The sequence below is a fragment of the Pinus tabuliformis genome, chromosome X (assembly GCF_031772625.1).
Source record: "Pinus tabuliformis cultivar Carrire ecotype Pingquan chromosome X, CPIR1, whole genome shotgun sequence".
NCBI lineage: Eukaryota > Viridiplantae > Streptophyta > Pinopsida > Pinales > Pinaceae > Pinus > Pinus tabuliformis.
The window spans coordinates 1572522148-1572543489 of NC_142308.1; positions in this window are offsets into that span (position 1 = coordinate 1572522148).

Consider the following 21342-nt stretch of genomic DNA (forward strand, 5'->3'; position numbering starts at 1 on the left):
ATTTTATTTATTTCCTTCATAGATATTCTTCTCATTAACATTTTTATTTTTTACTTAAATCAATATACTTCAATTTTTGTACACAATATTTATTTATTATTCATCCTTTAACCTTAACTTATTCACTTTTCATCCTTTAACCTTAACGTATATAACCTTTCTGAATTTCCTATTATAATATTCTCCAATATTTTAGTCTAATAACATTTAAAAATTAATTATTCATTAATATTAATTTTATTATATATATATATATATTTTAATTATTAATATACAATCTATAAATATATATGGCTTATTCCTTTACTAATAATTTAATTTAATTCAATATTATTTTAAAATAGAATAAAATTAAAATAGAATAAAAATAGCATAGGAATAAAATTTTAAATCAAACTAAATAATTAGTTTCTTTATATCAGATAGACCAAAATTTGGTCTCCGTGTTAACCATCATCATCATCAAAACTAATACATCTATAAATTTATTAATTTAATAACTATTTTTTAACGACTAATTCTTAAGAGATAATTCCTAAAAAATCTTATTATCAATATGGATTACAATAATCCAAAATCTAGCTATATTTTTCTTGTTTTAGCAATATGATGATGATGATTAACATCCACTAAGACCATTGTGGTCTATCGGACCTCCAGAAAAGAGAGTCTCTAGAAAAGAGAGTCTAATTTTCATTCTTCAAAATCTTATTTATGTGATCAAAGAGCGAAGAAAAAAATTTCCAAAATAGTTATAGTTGGATTAACTTAATAAATCAAGAAAATGTGAATATATATACTACTTTAAAATAAAGTTTTTATTTTTTATTTTTTATTTTTTTATTTTTTTACACACTTTTTATTGCTTATTTTTTTATTAATATTTATATTTCTTTTCAATTTTTTCCAAATTTTTCTTCTCTTAATTCCTCTAATGCGGATATAACTATTTCTAATTTCACATTTATTTTTTCTTTTAAATAAATCTCATTTTTTTTTAGCATTTTACTATTTCATTTTCTTTTTATTTTTTTATTGAAGTCGATTTCTTATCTTTTCTTTATAAAGCATTGCTATTTTTTCTTAATTAATTTTTTTTCATCATTACAAATTATTATTATTTTAATTAAAAACTCTTTTTATATTAAAATTATAGTGAGCTCCGGAGGCTTCTCTCCAAGCTTTTTGAGCATAGGAATAAAATCTTAAATCAAAATAGATAATTTGTTTATTTACGTCCCATAGACCATTATTTGATCTCAGCTGACGTTAACCACCATCATCATCATCATCATAAACATTTCCTTTCATTCTTTATTAAAAACTCGTTTTATAAACATTTCATTTCATTCTTTATAGAAAAAATTGTTTTCTTTCAATCATTACAAACTATTATTATATTAATTAAAACTCTTTTTATAAATATTTCTTTTCGTTCTCTATAATAATAATTAAAACTCTTTTTATAGATATTTCTTTTCGTTCTTTATAAAAAAGCATTTTTTAATTGTTAATTTAATTTACATTAAATTAGATGGGAGTTGAAATTTTTTAAAGCCAAGGCATATGAACCCTAGAATTCATTTTTTTTAATGGTTAATTTAATTTAAATAAAGTTTATATAGATGAGAGTTGAAATTTTTTAAAGCCAATGGAAATTAATTTAAATTGAATTTAAATTTATTTTCTTTACCTCAATAATAATTGTTATTATTTTAATTAAAAATTATTTTTATTTTAAAAAAATTATCTTATTTTCATTTATATATATTTTTGTTTTTTAATTATATACTCAATTTTTATTTTTTCAATTAAAGATTACATTTACATTTTTTTCATTTTTATTATTTGCATCTCTTTTCTTTCTTTTTTTTATAATATCACTAGTTTAATAATTTATATTTTTTAAAATAAAAAATATTATTATTTTATTTATTTATAATTGTTATTATTTTAATTAAAAATAATAATTATTATTTTAATTAGAAATTGTTTGTTTTTATTATATTTAGTTTTATTTATTTTTTTTAATTATATATCTCAATTTCATTTTTTCCAATTAAATAATACATTTGTATTTCTATTTTTTTTGTTTTTATTTAATTTGCCCGTTGTCTTATCTTTTTTTAAATTTGATCTATAATTCTATAATATTACTTATTTAATAATTTATATTATTTTAAATAAAAAATGTTAATAATTTAATTCAACTTTCTTTTCTTTTCTCACAGATAAATAATATTATTGTATTAAAAAATTGTATTATTTTAATTAAACCTTATTTTTAATTCATTCTTCTAATATTAATTTTTTATTAATTATTTTAATAAAATAATAATATAATTTTTATTAAACATTATCTTATTTTCTTTTTTAAATAATCGTTTTTTTTTCTTAACCATTTTTTTTTAGAATTTTTTAACATAGTAGGCGTTTAAAGTCAAATTCTCTGTACCGGCGTCAGCGTCCAAAATTTTATAAAGCTACGTGGGGACACAGCCGTAGATCTACCCACTAAGACAAAGCCTATTTAATCCCTCTGTCTAATTATATTGAGAAAAAGTGAACTAACCTACTACAAATGAAATATATAGGCCTGTCAGCCAATTTGACAAATTTTTGAAGTTGTTGTGTAATTATTACCAGTGATTTTGGAATTTATGGAAAATATTTTTTAATCACATTTTTTTTAGAACTTACATAAGAGTATGATAAACTGATAGCAATGCAGAGACATAATTTCAAGTAACGTTTATTGAAGTAACCTTTCTTGAAATATGTTTTTACATTACTCTTTATTTAAGCCTCTGCCATGTTCTGCCTCTTTATATGGTCCTATGATAAACCACACTTGTTGATTCAAAAGGTGTAAACCAAAAATTTGGAGAGACTTTACTTAATTCATTGTGAATCACATAAGCCTGAATACAAAAAATATTTTTTATCAAATCTTGATTTTTATAATTTAAAATTAATTTTTGATTGCAAATATGAATATTAATTCAACTTCTTGTAAAAAAAATTGGAGACTAGATTATAAGGAACACAACTCAAATTTGTAATTCCAGTAAATTCCTAACAAATTAAATAAATTAAACCGGAAATATACTAACAAATATATTACAGTATTTGTATTTTATATTTTTAAATGTATAATAGTGCATTATTTTTAAATGTAATACCCATGATGATAGTGTCCTTGCCAGTTTCTCCATGCAGCTCCTTTGCATGGAAAACGTCAAATTCTTTTGCGGTTGAAATGTTTGCTATGCCCACAGGGTTGACAGCATGACGATCACATCGCTTCGCTTCGTTTCGTTGTGTTTTTATCATTCGTTACTCAAGAGGCGATACGACAATAATGTCCGAAAAAGTAAGAATGAGTGAATATGAAGGAATCCAATTCCTTTTCTCCTGTGGAAGAGTGAATGTCAAAATTAATTTGCCCATCGTTTCCACTCCACTTCGAACCATACTCTACTTCACCTTATATTTTATTCATAATCCAGAAGCCAAGTGCTAGTAAAAGATGTTAGAGGTGCCTGTGGATGATACAAATTGACCCCACACCTTTGAAAAATGGACGCACGTCCTCAAAGAAAGCCAGTCAGATTGAAACGACCTATATTTCCAGGAAATTCTGAAGATTGCAGTTCTGCTAAATGATTGGAAACTCGGAATTTGGTGATTGATATATTCGGTGATTCTGAACTCCACAATGTTTATTAATTTATACTAGATTAACTGGGTCAATACAAAAACCGCTAAAACAAAAGGGTGCAGTTATCAATTACTGAAATTCCAAAGGCTACTCAGTAGAATCCACCAGGTTTCGATTTTTCGTCCAATCAAATCAATAAAATTTCAGTGGAAGGAAAGAATAATTGCAAGGAATGGGACGTTTTGACTACAGTTTCGCCAAGGCTACACACATTTCTCCCTGCAGAAGGTTTCTGTCCGGAAATTTGTGATGCTAGCCATTTGGTTATTCAGTAGGGCGTTGACATGAGAACCTTTGGATGGCGACTGCGTTGGAATTGATGACCTATACGACAAGGAAGGCTTGAATAAGTAAAAGTTGGTGTACATGGGTAGTTTAAAAGAACATTCGTGGTCGTTCGGCTTCTCTCAGTATCGACGTGGTGGTGATGTCAAAGTCAATGATCTGACACACCATCGTTGCGCACTAGTTACTTAAAAAAGAGTCATCTAATGAGGTGGAAGAATTGTCTGGAGGATTAAAAGTGGAGAGAATTCCGGTAAAAAATTTTCAAAAAATCTTGTAGAGACAGCGTTTAAATAGTGTTTTTGATGGTGGAAATGGATTCAGAACTATCGAAAACTTTTAAGACACCTAAAATTTTGAAGTTTAACAACTATAACTTGGATTTGCAAAAATCCTTGCAAGATGGAGGCTGAAGAATTATTTGGATGGCTAAAGGTGGTTGGAATTTGGTTAATTTTTTTTCAAAAAATCTTGTAAGAACAGTTTTTAAATTATGTTTTTGATGATGGAAATAGATTCAATACCATCAAAAACCTCATAGGCAATTAAAATATTAAATTTTGATTACTGTAATTTAGATTTAGAAAATTTCTAACCAAATTTTATCAAAATATAGCCGCTTTGGAAAAAAAAAATTAATTAAACTACGGCCTTGAAAAATATTTTTTCCAAATATGACAATGCACGTTGCCATGGATATATTCATGGCATCTGTAGTAACTGTTAGATGCTTTTGTTTTGTCATGGTATAGTTTCTTTTTTGCTTCATCTAACTGGAGTTTTTAGTTGGAATGCAGCGAAAAAAAAATTTGTTTTTTTTTTCTAAACTCTTGTGTTTACGGTTTAAGCGTTTTACGGATTAAGTGGGTGATTTTAACAAATTCATATTACATTATGTAGTAAATTTAATGGGATAATATGCCAAATAAAAATTCTAGAAAATGAAATAGTTAGAACTAGGTTTGAAGTGTGTATTTTTGAAAATATAAATTTGAACCATGTAATTTGAGGAATTTAAATGTTTAAATTTTTTCCTACCAGGTAAATAAATACAATTTAATAAAAACATTACAATTTTAATAAAATGACAAAAAAAATTATAAATTTATGGTGTGTCATCTAAATATTTTGAGTATTTATTTATTTTTTAAATATTAAATATAACATTAAGAAAATACAATTTAATAAACAAAAATTATAATTTTATGGAAAATATAAAAAAATTAAATTACATCTTTACCAATAATATAAATATATGCTGGAGAATCTAATTCTAACTAGTGTCAAAAGAGTACCTCCAAGTGTCCTAGTTCAATTTTACTAGGTCTAGTTTGACTCTAGCTGATGTTTCCAATGTAATCTTATTTAATGAGTTGTAATATTCTGATTTGTAATACTGGGAAGAGCAAATCTTTTGCTCCATGTTTTGTTCTCTTCAATTTTTGTCATGGTATAAGAGCTTAGGTTAAGTGAAACTCCTTGAGAGCACTAAAAGAGAAAAGGAGCTAATTTGCATAAGACTTGTTCAAATAACAGCAACTTGAGGAAAGAGAGAAGCAGAGAATAGACCCGTAGGCATAAGACTCTTTGACACAGCAGTGAAAGTTTCAAAAGAAATTTGAAAAAGCCTTTGAAGAAGCAAGAGAACCAAGAAGCCAGTGTAAGCCAGCGAAAGTTTCCAGAAGTTTGAAAAGGCCTGAGAAGAATCCGCAAGAGAGCCAAGAAGCCCGCCACAGCTAAGCCAGCGAAGACAAAGATGAAATTAATTGAAAAAAATTCAATTGAAAGTCAAGAAACCAGCTACAGCTAAGCCGGCGAAAGCAAAAATGAAACTAATGGAAAAAAATTCAATTGAAAGTCAATTTTTTTTCAGAAATTTTTGCATATTAATGCACCCAACCGCATTGAACACAACGTATTAACGCCCACACAAACCCTACACAAAGTATTAACGCCCACACAAAGTACCAAAATGAGTTAGGGTTACTAACGCTCGACTCCAGTGCAAGAGGTGGCGTTAATCAACATAACTCACTGTTTTTCACCTCACGCTCCTTCCACACCACGAACACTGTGTTATGGGGACATACTGCAAAGGTACAAAACAAAACGCTCTAGGTGATTGAAAAGAAATTTCACGAAGAAAAGTTTACGTGAGTCATTTCAAATGCAGGGTTATTTATTTAATTATTTATTTTTTTTAAAGAAATAAGTTTGTTTGTTAATGATTTTTTTGAAAAGGTCTTTTTTAAGAAGATTTTAAAGACTTAATTAAAGAAAGGGATTTGTATTTTTATGGGAAAGGGTTTTTTTTAATTGGGCATGGTAAATAAAAATAAAGTACATGTATTATTTTTTCGAAAAGGTTGTATAGGTAGGTTTAAGTATTATTTTTTAAGTATATATATCACATATTTCATTAAATTTGGAAGGAGTGAGTGGATCTTGAATTTAAACCTTTAACTGGATTAAATTTTTTCAAAATGAAGAATTAGAAAGACACTTAGTTCACTAACTTTAATGTAGATATCTACCATTTTTTGTGTAAAAATTATCATGATAAATTTTATAAAACAAATTTATATAAACTTGCAAAAGAAAATCTTTCACATCTTAATTTTGGATTCCTTACATTATCTATTTTAATATCTTTTTATGGTTTATATTAAAAGATAAGTTTGTTAAGGTTATTTTATAAAAATAATGATGTGTATGTCACTATTATTCACCCATTTAAGTATAATCTCATATAGTAAATGTCATGAGTGTGTTATGTTACGATTATTACTAAGACAACTTTGGCACAATTTAAAAGTCTATCACCTTTGCAACACTACTAATATGGTTGAAGATTAAAAAACTCTCATAGATCATCTAGTTTATACTCATATTGGAATTAAATTTCAAAATATTTGTACGCTACCAACCTTCTTGATTGTTTAACTAAACAAAATTATGGTGATCTTGAAACACTTCTTTTAATGCTTTTTGAGCATAACAATAAATTTCGAAAGAACTTTTAGTAATATCTTTTTATGTTCTTATATACCATATTTTGATCTTAGTGGAAGATAATCGTCATTATGACCATCATAATTATGTACTATTGTAGGAAGTTTGCACCATTTTAGAGTTGAGGAGAAAATATTTTTCTAGGATAAAATTAAATGTTGAATGCGAGTAATAGGATAATTTATTTATTATTTATTATTATTACTTTTATGTTAAAAACGAAGTTGATTGAGGCTTACTTAATGAATAATAGATTAATATGCACTATATATATTAAGTATAAAGTTATTTAATGACCAATGATCTTAGTAATGTGTCCAATATATACTATTATTTAGAGCTTTAACTAGATTAAGTTTATTCAAAATGGGGAATTAGAAAGTCACTTAGTTCACTACTTTTAATGTAGATATTCACCATTTTTTTTTGTAAAATTTATCATGATAAAATTTATAAAACAAATTTATATAAACATGCAAAAGCAAATCTTTCACAAATCTTTCACATCTTAATGTGGATTCCTTACATTATCTATTTTAATATTTTTTAGAGTTTATATTAAAATATAAGTTTGTTAAGGTTATTTTATGAAAATAATGATGTGTATGTTACTATTATTAACCCATTTAATTATAATCCGATATAGTAAATACCATGTATGTGTTAAGTTATGGTTATTACTTAGAGAGTGTTAGCACAATTTAAAAGTCTATCACCTTTGCAACACTACTAATATGGTTGAAGATTAAAAAACTCTCATAGATCATGCAGTTTATATTCATATTTGAATTAAATTTCAAAATATTTGTGACGCTACCAACCTTCTTGATTGTATAACTAAACAAAATTATGATGATCTTGAAACACTTCTTTTAATGCTTTTTGAGCATAACAATAAAACTCGAAATAACTTTTAGTAATATCTTTTCACCTTCTTATATACCATATTTGGTCTTAGTGGATGATAATCATCATTATCACCATCATCATTACATACTATTGTAGGAAGTTTGCACCATTTTAGAGTTGAGGAGAAAATATTTTTTTGGGATCAAATTACATGTTGAATGGCAGTAGTAGCATAATTCATTTATTATTTATTATTACTACTTTTATGTCAAAAAGAAAGTTGGTTGAGGCTTACTTAATGAATAATAGATTAATATACAAGCTATATATTAAGTATAAAGTTATTTAATGAAAAATGATCATAGTAATGTGTCCAATATATACCATCATAGATCCATCTTAAGTGTAGATGTAGGGATCAAATTTCTTTATGCGCAAACATTTTTAGAGTGAAAAATACAATGTGTTATTTTTCATTGTTGAAACTGTATTTTTGAATGCTAAATAGAGTATATATATGACCAAGTAAAAATTTTAACCATAAATTATATATATATATATATATATATATATATATATATATATATATATATATATATATATATATATATATATATATATATATGAATTTGATATTGACATAGCTTAGTTAACATAAATATTCGAATAGTTTCTCTGTATCTCTAGCTGAAATATTTTTGAAAAGTATACGATTTAAACATCTAATTCACACATTTTTTTTACTTCTTATTACTTTACAACATGTTCAATTTTTTTTATTTTTCTATTTAGAACATAATTTTTATTTTAAAGGGGCATAGTTTCTCTATATCTCTAGCTCAAATATTTTTGAAAAGTATAAGATTTAAACATCTAATTCACACATTTTTTTTACTTCTAATTACTTTACAACATATTCATTTTTTTATTGCTCTATTTAGAACATAATCTTATTTTAAATGGGCACAGACAGACAGGCAAACTGACACATCCCCCCATATTGGGCTGTAAAATGAGCCTCTCGTCTCAATTACTAATTATTTTAATGATCAAAATCAATCATGAATTAGAATAGTAACAAAGTAGTACAATTTGTTTATTTTCAAATACAATAGGAAAGAGACAAAATTGACTAAGATATTTATTACAAATGAAAATTGACTAAGATATTAATTACAAATGTTTAACTTTTATTCCTGTAGTGTTTAAGGATATTATATTGAAAAGAACATATTAACATTCATCTAAAACTTAGAATCCTTACATTATTTCTATTATCATTAACATTTATATTTATGTATTAAATTTGACTTGTGAATAATAGATTTTGTAAAAAAAATCTCACCTATAAAGTTATTTAACAATATATTAATATTGTTTTTCTTACTATTATTCACCATTTTAAATTGACACTAGCTACTTTTTGTATGTTTAGTACAAATTAATTATACTAGTACAATGTTAACACCTCTTCAAAATCTATAAGAGGAAATATTTAATAATTCTAGTTGTGTTGTTCAATGATCAAAATTTTTTTTTTTTATAAATTAGAGTGCAACAAAAAAGCAAATTTGATTTATATCAATTATAATAAAGAAAATTAAGGAAAACTCACCTCAAACATTATATCGTGTCTAGCATTTATTCATTAAGCGCTTAAATTGTTCATATTAAATAGAATACTAACTAGGTACTCCATTGTTGTTTTAATAGACCAAGTTTAGAAGATGTTTTTAAGTGCATTATTGAATTTGATTATGCATATTTGATATGGTGACAAGTTATGTTGGTCAAATAAACCTTTGAAAACTTAAATATTTTATGACAGTGTCATGTAATTTGTATAACACATGATTACATTGAAATATTAAATAATATAAAACTCCTCCAAAAAGAATATGAAGAGAATATTTGATATGCAACAAATATCGAAAAGTGTGTCTGAATGTATATTAATAGAACCTTAAATTTTTTTTACATTCATGAATCATATAAACCTACTCTTAAGATATTCACTCAAGTAGATCAAGAATGACTTCTACACCATATTTATTTATCTTGGTCTTCTTGCAATGTTCTTTCTTTGCCATCCATGCCCACACTATGGTATTAATTGGAATAGAGCCAAGTTCCATGTCATCAGGATTTGGTATCCAATATTGCTCTAAAAATTTCCCATTGTATTTCCCTGACATAGGCTTCCACCAGTCAACCTTTACATGAAGATTCTCACTTTCATTATCCCTAAAGATATATAAGAGGGATTTTTCCATCCAAATCATCTCTCCTGCATCCTCATTTCCTAATCTAACTAGCAACACCTTTCCTTTCTAACAATCAATCATCGGATTGAATGTTGGCTTTGGCTTGTTGCATTTGGGTCCAACATATACTGGTTCAGCTATCGCATTATAAAAATATCCATCCATAATACTTGAGATTACTTGGAGTGCATTACGATCAACATCAACAATGTGCCCTGTCTTGGGCCAGAAATCCTCAGAAGATGAATCACTTCCATCTATTATTCCATGATCATTATAGATTCCATCTAATGTATCAAGAATTTTTTCCCAATACACTAGTTTAATTTTCCATTCCTCTGTAACAATTGGCGAATCCTCATTCCCAATAGTGTCTTTCCACATTTTTATGTATGATGTCATCCCTTCCTTTAGTTATTTTAAATAGACATCATTTTGTTTGGAAGCTAAGAAAGATGGCTTCCCTATGGGAATTATAGGACGACCTTCATCATCTATATTCCATAACTCAATTGGTCCTAACCACTCAATATCTCTAATTGATTCTTTGTGCCTTAGTATTGGAACATCATTGAGTACAAGAAATTGGAAGTATTGAACATTAAGATGTCCAACTAGTGTGTTTTTTCCCTCCTTGATGTATCCATTAAGCAAAATTTTGAAGTCATAGACCTTGTCAATAAGTGTAGGTGGAAACACTCTATTTTCTTCAATTATGCGATATGTATCCATCATTTCAAGTAAAGAATAAATATCTTTACTTTTTAGGTTGGAAGACATTCTTCCGTAGGTTCCATCTATGTCTTCATGGGTGTGCTCCACAGGGAAGAACCCAACCTCAATAGTGATGAGGACACCAAGTGTAGTTAAAAGTGATAGAAACATGAAAAGATAGTGATTATTATTATCACTTGTTGCATTGTCCAACTGTAACAACAAATGTGGAGGAAGAGGTTTAAAATCAACATTTTGACTTTTTGAGCTTCTATGAGATATAAAATCATCTGTGTACCCTTGACATTTTGAGTAATAGAGGTGTGAAGTAATGCATTTGTAAGTAGGTTTCTTGAAATTCCACTTTCATAAAGTAGATCACCATACATATCCATTTCTGGGTCTTCGAGGTCCCTTAAGTGCTTTGCAAGGGATGTAATAGTAAATTATGATCCCATATGGACAAATGGTAGAGAGAAATGACCAAAACCTCCTGGATTATGCCCATGTGTAAGAATACCTGTCAATGACAAACCTAAATTTGTTCCTACAATAGATTTTGATTTGACATGTAGCCTTGGGATTGAAGTCTTTGTTTTGTCCATTTTATCATGGATAATGCTCAAATACTCCTTTGGAAACCACTTTGACATATTTCTATGGGCATAGTAGCAATATCTTCCACACATAACAATCTTGTTATGTTTCTTCAACCTACCTCATGCCTTTTCTTCCAAATCTTTTGTAGTTGCTGACTTCATTTGTGCTTTCAACACAATACATTCACTACATTTACTAAAGTTGGTGTTCTTTGAAAATGCCACATCTCGAAACTTAGTATTCTAGATCTTGCTCATTGTTGACCATGATATTGATGGGTAATTGAACTTTGGAAGAGCCTCATTAATCTCTTTTAACAAAGAATTTTGTGCGTAAGTTGAAGGAAGCGATCTTAAAGGAGCAGATGTTCCATCTTCTTCAACTTGACGTGTTTCGTTTGGTGAAAAATCTGAATTATCCAATACAATTTTGTGTAATATTTCTATGGCTGCCACTATGTGAGGTTGTGCTTTGCATGTGTTGGTGTTACCATGAATATATTTGATCTATCCATGTTGCAAATATTGCTGGTAGTTATTGAATGTTCTTTGAGGAATTTTATGTATATTATACCACACTTTCTTACAAATAATATTCCCATTAAATCTCATGTCCTTTACATTTATAGCAATAGGTGGTAGGCCATGGCCATGGCCATGGCCCTTTGACATGACTATGTTTGACATGAGTGAATTCAAGAAAAATTCTCTAATACCATTTTTATTTATTTGTCTCATACCCCTTCTAGCACCTATAATGGCCTTCCTATCCACATGTTGAAGAAAATATTTTCTACAACATACATCTGCTACCAAAAGTTGAATTTCTTTCTCTTCACCTATTTTTGTTTTACATTTTGCAATTTTTTTTGTAGCCATAACTCGTTTAATCCTTTTATATGGCCTTGTTACATGAATATCAATTGAGTTTCTATCTTTTTCATTACAGAGGTACCCATCCCATTTTTTTAAGGGATTTGTGTCCTCTATAACATCCCATATCACCATTTCCTTGGGTGGCTCCTTGAACTTTTCCTTGGCCCTTAATATCAACCTTTGTTATCCACCAACTTATTTATTGGCCATCTAACCAAATAGTGTATAGACTTATCCCCAATTTTTTATATCTCACAATTTCCATCTATCTCTTCTAGAAAAACACCAAATTCCATTTCACCTAGTGTTTCACCCTCAACAATGTCATCCTCGTGGACATTAACTAGCGTCCCTCTCGCAATGCACATGCTTGTTCCCATGCATTCATGTGTAAGAGAAACCTTTGTACATATGAATCTAACCCTATCTTGGGGAATATTTATGGCATGATCATGATAGTGAGGCTCCAAATCTGATTCTACCCAAATCTCATAAGACTCCAATGCACCCCCAAGTGTATGCTCAAATCCTATTGGATGTGGTAGAGGACCATTATGTTTTAACACCTTCTCAATTTTAACCACTATGCATCCTTTATTTACCATGTTTCCATGGACTTTATGCCCAAGCTCCGTATTGAATATGGAGCCCTCACCTAGCTTCACTCCATGTTGCAAAAGATCTACCTTGTCTCCAATAGGAAATGTAGAAGAGACATTTGCACCTATAAACAAATGTAAATAAGGCTAGTATTTACTAAAAAAAAAACATTTATTATACTCCCAATAATATATAACATGTGCTTCAATATTTTGATTTACCTATGTTGTGTCTCAAATCCATGATCTTCCATGGAAGTATGTCCCCTTCATTAACATCCTCATCAATTAAATTTGGTTGAGTGACATCAATTATCAAAATTTTAACATAACCAACATTAACCATTTCTCCAACGTAATAAGTTCCAGACTTTGCAGATTCAACCCTTCCTAGCTCAATGACTTGATCATTAATAAGGTGATCAACATAGTCCCCTTCTGCGAAAATTATATTTTCCATTGTAGCTTGTATTGATTCTGTAACAACAATTAAATCGTAACTTGTAATTAAAAGGTTGAACCATGTAAAGTGTGACTTTATATTTTCGCAAAAGCACACAACTTACAAAAAAGTAATATAGATGCAAAAATTAAAATAGTATGGTAGTCATATTGTATGTAATGAAACATTGTTTGGACCTCAAATGAAAGCTAACAATTAATATCATTCCTTCTACTACAAACATAAGCATATTTCTAGAAGCAACATTACATGGTCAAATAAATCTAGCACATGCTAGATTTCCTTCTAGCACAAACATAAGCACATTGCCAATAACAGTATTCTAAGGCGAAGGAAATCCACCACATGCTAAATTTGCTTCTAATGTAAATAGAAGCATATTACTCACAAAAACATTTCAAAGTAAAAGAAATATCACACGTTCTAGAGTTTATTCTAGCGCAAACACAATCACATTGCCAAAAACAACATTGTAGGGTGGAAGATATCTAGCATACGCTTGATTTACTTCTAGCACAAACAAAAGCACATTGCCAACAATAACATTGTAGGGAAAACAAAATCCAACAACTTCTATCATAAACACAATCACATTTCCAATAACAACGTCGCAAGATAAAATAAATTTAACTAGCATTACATGTAGCATAAACACAAGCATACTACCGAAAAAAACAATTCATGCCAGAAGAAATCTAGTGCATGTTATATTTCCTTATAACACAAAAAAAAGCACATTACCAAGGTGAAGGAAATCTAACACGTGTTAGATTTCCTTCTATAATAAATAACCAAATTGAAAACAACAATATTGCATAGAAAAAGAGATCTAGCACAACTTCTAGCCCAACCACAAGCACAACATTTCCAATAACATTGCCAAGGTGAAGGAAACCTTACACTTGCTAGATTTCCTTTTATCATAAACAACCAAATTGACCACAACAATATTGCAGAGCAAAAGAAATGTAGCACAGTTTCTAGACCAAACACAAGCACATTTCCAATAAAAATATTGCAAGGTGAAAGAAATTTAGCGGATGTTAGCTTTACATGTTGCACAAATATAAGCTTACTACCAACAACAACATAGCATGCCAAAATAAATCTGTTGCGTGTTATGTTTCTTTTTAATACAAATCAACAAAGTGTAATGGCGATTCTCTGTTGTGAAGACCCATATGAAAGTGGCATAATTCTAATAATATGAATGCAGCTACTACGAGGATACCCACTCACCTTTGCCTTTATCCTACAAAAAACTCCCAGGTGTGAAATCCTTTTTTTTCCAAATGTTTGATTGTAGAAGGGGAAAGTAATGAATAATTTTTCCTACTAGAATAAATTTCCTTGGGGAAAATAGGGTGGAAAACATGAAGCCTCGTCTCCTTACTAAGAAAGTAAGGCTAACTAGGCCTGATTGATATCCATGCCTGATGAACTATATTAGTGGTAAAATTTGTTGTTTGCACTATGATTAGTAATGTACCTTTAGAGACACACGTGTTATCATCTTCATAATGTTAACAGTTACACATCCATGACATCTCTAGTTCTTGCAACTTCTATGACATAATCAGTGTAGTTGAAGCCTTCGAGATTTCTGGATCCAATGTTTTTAGAAGAATACGGCAGGCCTAAAAGTTAGTGTCCAAGTAGTTACTCACCTTTATCATAAGCTGACCAACTAGTTTTCCTATTCTATATTACTCTTAGGATCTCCTTATATGCCACAAAGAAAAGAAGGTATTGTAAAGACAATCTCTCTCTATTTCTAAAGGAAAACAATCTTTGTTTAGTGACAAAAGATATTTTTTTGTTATTTTTGGAACATTCCCTTGAGAACATTGCTAGAGAAATCATAATACATTAAGAGTTTATATACTCTCAAAATCTTTCAAGATCACGTAATCACAATTGAGCCTCAAAAACTATACAGTTATGAGGCAGTCTAACCCATATTCATGTAATCATTTTTCCTTTAGATGATCACGTAATAAACAACTATACAGACAAATATGCATTCTATTGACAAGAATCTATATACCCCTATTAAGGTCTTACAAGGAAAGGAATATTTGTACGAGGAAGATCCACCTGAAGAGATAAATTCTTGCTAGCTCAACCAATAGAGGTCGTTTTGCAATCTGTAGGTACCAAGAAATAATCCCACACACCAGTGTCCATGTTTTGCTGGCATCTTAGTAAAAAATGTTTCTTTTCTCCCCATGTACGTTGACCATACCAATGTAAAGTTTCATTGTTCAAAAGTTTACAGGTTCCTTGGTAAAACCATGCATGTCATATTCAGTGACTACATCATACTTTGAGGTAGATTCATTAATAAATTTTGTGCATCAATAGAGTTTTGGTATTTTCTCGCTAAGTTAAAGCACCAAGACCACAACTGTTATGAATTACCTAGTCAAGTCTCAAGAGAGAGCCTCTTGTGTCGCATCACTATATCAATCCATGAAATGGTGGAGAGCCTAATAACCTTCTCTTTTAATCACTCAAGATAGACCAAATTGACAAGATGTATTCCTACTTAAACAAATATTTGCCATGTTTTTGCTTCCTCATAAAAAGATATCAGTCTAGGGGTCATCCTGATGCAAAGTGTACCTCTCGGTAGACTAAGTTAACACCTTGTTTTAGGAGATTAACCCATTGGAATTTGTTATGTGGTGACTTTCCAAAGCCAATAGCTCCTCCATAAGATTACTCTCATATTGAATCTAAAACCATTTAATTATGATTTATTGGTAGCACATGCAACTTGCATGGAAGGGTCACAATTTCATGTTTGGACCATTTAGTTAGGTTTATAGCTTAAATGACAGTTTCATACTTCGAGTGAAACTGTCTTTGACATATGTGATATAACTGACCTAGTACATTTTTATGTCACTACTACAACAGTCCATGAAATGTGCATGCAAGGTCTAAAATCAATGCTTAACTTGGCTTCCATAGTAATGTTCTACATTTGAATGGACTCCCCGAAATATTGCATTGTGTTTATATAATGCTTCATGCATCTCTAGTAAAAACTAAAGGCTAGATGCCAAATTTGTTTGTCATATGTTGCTTATGAATGCATAGATAAGATTGGTGTATTTCATATATTCTCATGCATCTCTAGTAAAACCTAAAGGCTAGTTGCCAAAGGTGTTTGTCAGATGTTGCTTATGAATGCATAGATAAGATTGGTGTATTTTATATATTCTCATTATAATACTGAATTTTGAATCTAACTCTTCAATGGTCCCTGGATTGAGTTTTAACTCATTGAGGTATTTGTTACAGTGGACCAGTATCTTGGGCACTGAGGAATCAAATGAACTTGTAATTGATTTTATCTCTCTAGAGGTAGCACTCGTGTATTCTAGCTGTGTAAGTGGCATTTAATGAGGTTGAACCATTTCACATATTACAAAAATACGTCAATATATGGCAAGAACTTCTGTGTGCCTGGTGGTAAAGAGAGTAAAAATCCATTAGCATCATAAGACACAAGGTACAATAGACAATAAAGATGACTAGTTTTTCTATATTATTGATTTAGAGACCTAGTTGTTGCCATAGAAGTTCAACAGCTAAATTTAGACTCGTGATTATAATAACATTTTAATCATGATATCTATAAGTTGGTACCTAATCATCCTTTCCATCGTTAAGTGAGGAAGAAAGAGAGCACAAGTCCTCAAGTACCCTGAGAAATGTAGCACTAGAAATTTGACGTGAAAGAAGCATGGCTTCTGCCTCATCAAAAACACTGGAGTTCACTCACTGCAATCTTGCTCAACCTTTTTTTTTTATAGCATTTGGCAATTTGGTAATGAAAGTATGTCAACAGGGAGGTTCTAGTTTCACTAACTTGATCAATATATCTACATCATGAGAATATAGAAGGTCTAACAAACCTTCTCATGCCAACAAAAATTATAGCAATCTAATCTCTGTTCAAGGAACACTAAGAAACATTGTTCATAAAATGTCATTTCTCACCTCAGCACAAGCACAAAACTAAATCATCACTGTGGTGTATACCTATCCTAAAGAAGCCACAAATGCACATAAAGATGCACCCTAAATAGATGTGCTAATACCTTCCGTTCATCCAATGAAGGTGGGTTCGCCCTCAGATTTTTTTTGAGATTGCATGAAGAGAAGGTTGGTACTTTGTTTCTGAATTTAGGATCATTCATCCTATTTGGAAAGGAGAAATATTGAAGAGGTATAGGAATGAGTTTGGCTGTTGGGTTTTGATGTTTAGAACGATTAGGTGATATGTGTTCTCCAAAACATAAGTAGAAGAAGGCTTGTCTCGAAGATTGATTTTAATAAATTCACAAGGTATTATTTCTATCCATTAGGAATCACATCCTCAGGTGCTTGAGAATAAATAATAACAAAGTTAGTTGGATAATCAGGTCTAATTTACAGAACCTCACCCAGAATATCACTCAAATCTCACACAAGGTACAACAGACAATGAACATGACCAATTTTTCTATCTTATTGATGTAGAGAACCAATTGTTGCCATAGAAGTTCAACGAATAAATTTAGACTCGTCATTATAATAACAATTTCATCATGATATCTATAAGTTGGTACCTAACCATCCTTTCCCTCGTAAATTAGGAAGAAAGAGAGCACAAGTCCTGAAGTGCCCTCAGAAATGTAGCACTAGAAATTTGTCTTGAAGGAAGCATGGCTTCTGCCTCATCAAAAACACTGGAGTTCACTCACTGCAAGCTTGCTCAAAATTGTTTTTATAGCATTTGAAAATTCGGTAATGAAAATATGTCAACAAGGAGGTTCCAGTTTCACTAACTTAATCAATACATCTACATCATGAGAATATACAAGGTATGACAAACCTTCACATGCCAACAAGGATTTTAACAATCTAAACTCTGTTCAAGGAACACTCAACAACATTGTTCATAAAATGCCATTTCTCACCTCAGCACAAGCACAAAACTAAATCATCACTGTGGTGTACGCTTGTGCTAAAGAAGCCACAAATTCACATAAAGAGAACCCTAAATAGATGTGCTAATACCTTCTGTTCATCCAATGAAGGTGGGTTGGCCCTCAGAGTTGTTTTGAGATTGCATGAAGAGAAGGCTGGTACTTTGCCTTTGAATTTAGGATCATTCAGCCTATTTGGAAAGGATAAATATTAATGAGCTATATGAATGAGTTTGGCTGTTGGGTTTTGATGTTTAGAATGATCAGGTGATATGTGTTCTCCAAAACATAAGTATAAGGAGGCATGTCTAGAGGATTGATTTTAATAAATTCACAAGGTACTATTTCTATCCATTAGGAATCACATCCTCAGGAGATTGAGAATAAATAATAGCATAGTCAGCCGGATAAGTAGGTCTAATTTACACAACCTCATCCAGAATCTCACTCAAATCTCACACAAGGTATAGTAGACAATGAAGATGACCAATTTTTTTATCTTACTGATGCAGAGACCCAGTTGTTGCCATAGAAGTTCAACAACTAAATTTAGACTCATGATTATAATAACACTTTCATCATGATATATATAAGTTAGTACCTAATCATCCATTCCCTCGTTAAGTGAGGAAGAAAGAGAGCATAAGTCCTGAAGCACACTGAGAAATGTAGCACTAGACATTTGACTTGAAAGAAGCATGGCTTTTGCCTTAACAAAAACACTCGAGTTCACTCACTGCAACATTACTCAACCGTTTTTATAGCATTTGGAAATTTGGTAATGAAAATATGTCAACAGGGAGGTGTCAGTTTCACTAACTTAATCAATCCATCAACATCATGAGAATGTACAAGGTCTAACAAACCTTCACATGCCAACAAGGATTATAACAATCTAAACTTTATTCAAAGAACACTGAGCAACATTGTTCATAAAATCCCATTTCTCACATAAAATGCCATTTCTCACATCAGCATGAGCACAAAACCTCTCGACAAATGAAATATCATGTGATTTAAGCCAAAAAATCTCTCATAAATTCATTATTATTTAAATTAAAAACTCTTTTCATAAACATTTTGTTTCATTCTTTATTAAAAACTCTTTTATAATCATTTCATCTTTTATAAACCTTTCATTTCATTCTTTATGGAAAAAATTGTTTTTCTTTTAGTCATTACAAGTTATTATTATATTAAGTAAAACTCTTTTTATAAGTATTTCTTTTCGTTCTTTATAAAAAAGCATTTTTTTAATTGTTAATTTAATTTACATTAAATTAAATAGATGGGTGTTGGAATTTTTTAATGCGAAAGGATATGAACCCTAGAATTCAATTTTTTTAATGATTAATTTAATTTAAATAAAATTTATATAGATGAGGGTTGAAATTTTTTAAATTGAATGGATATGAACCTTAATTTAAATTGAATTTAAATTTCTTTTCTTTACCTAAATAATAATAATAATTATTAATTAAAAATTATTTTTATTTTAAGAAAATTATCTTATTTTCATATATATATATAAATTATATACTCAATTTTTTTTTTTTCAACTAAATATTACATTTACACTTTTTTTTCATTTTTATTATTTGCATGACTCTTTTTTTTTATAATATCACTAGTTTAATAATTTATATTTTTTAAAATAAAAAATATTATTATTTTTTTAATAATTAAAAACTTTCGCTTCCTCATTTATAATTGTTATTATTTTAATTATTTTAATTAAAAATAATAATTATTATTTTAATTAAAAATTGTTTGTTTTTTTAATTATATTTAGTTTCTTTTTTATTTATATATTTAATTTTCATTTTTTCCAATTAACTAATGCATTTATATTTATATTTTTTGTTTTATTTAATTTCCCCGTTGTCTTATCTCTTTTTAAATTTGATCTATAATTCTATAGTATTAAAATAAAAAATGTTATTATTTTATTTAATAGTTTAATTCAACTTTCTTTTCTCACCCATAAATATTATTATTTTAATAGAAAATTTATTATTTTTATTAAACCTTATTTTTTATTCATTCTTTTAATGTTCAATTTTTTTATTAATTATTTTAATAAAATAATAATATTATTTTTACTAAACATTATCTTATTTTTTTTTAAATAATCATTTTTTTTATTAACCAATTTTTTTTTAGAATTTTTAACATAGTAGGCGTTTAAAGTCAAATTCTCTCTACCGGCGTCACCGTCCAAAACTTTATAACTTTCAAATATTTTTCAGGTCAATTCACGCTACGTCGCGACACAGCCGTAGATCTACCCACTAAGACAAATCCTATTGAATCCCTGTGTCTAATTATATTAAGAAAAAGTCAACTAACCTACTACAAATGAAATATATAGGCCTATCAGCCAATTTGACAAATTTTTGAAGTTGTTGTGTAATTATTACCGGTGATTTTGGAATTTAGTGAAAATATTTTTTAAGCATAGAAATTACATAAGAGTATGTAAAGGGTTAAATAGATAATAATGTAGAGACATAATTTCAAGTAACTTTTATTGAAACATTGTTTGAAATATGTTTTTATATGGTAAAGACTTAAATAGATAACAATGTAGAGACATAATTTCAAGTAATCTTTATTGAAACATTGTTTGAAATATGTTTTTATATTGCTCTCTATTTAAGCCTCTGCCATGTTCTGCTTCTTTATATGGTCCTTGACGAATCACACTTGTTGATTCAAAAGGCGTAGGCCAAAAATTTCTCTTATGTGATTTCCACTGAAAGACTTTACTTAATTCATTATGAATCACATAAATCACATAATACAAAGAATATTTTTTATCAAATCTTGATTTTTGTGATTTAAAATTAATTTTTGATTGCAAATATGAATATTAATTCAACATCTTGAAAAAATTTGGGGACTAGATTATAAGGAACACAACTCAAATTTGTGATTCCAGTAAATTCCTAACAAATTTTAAGCAAACTAAACCAGAA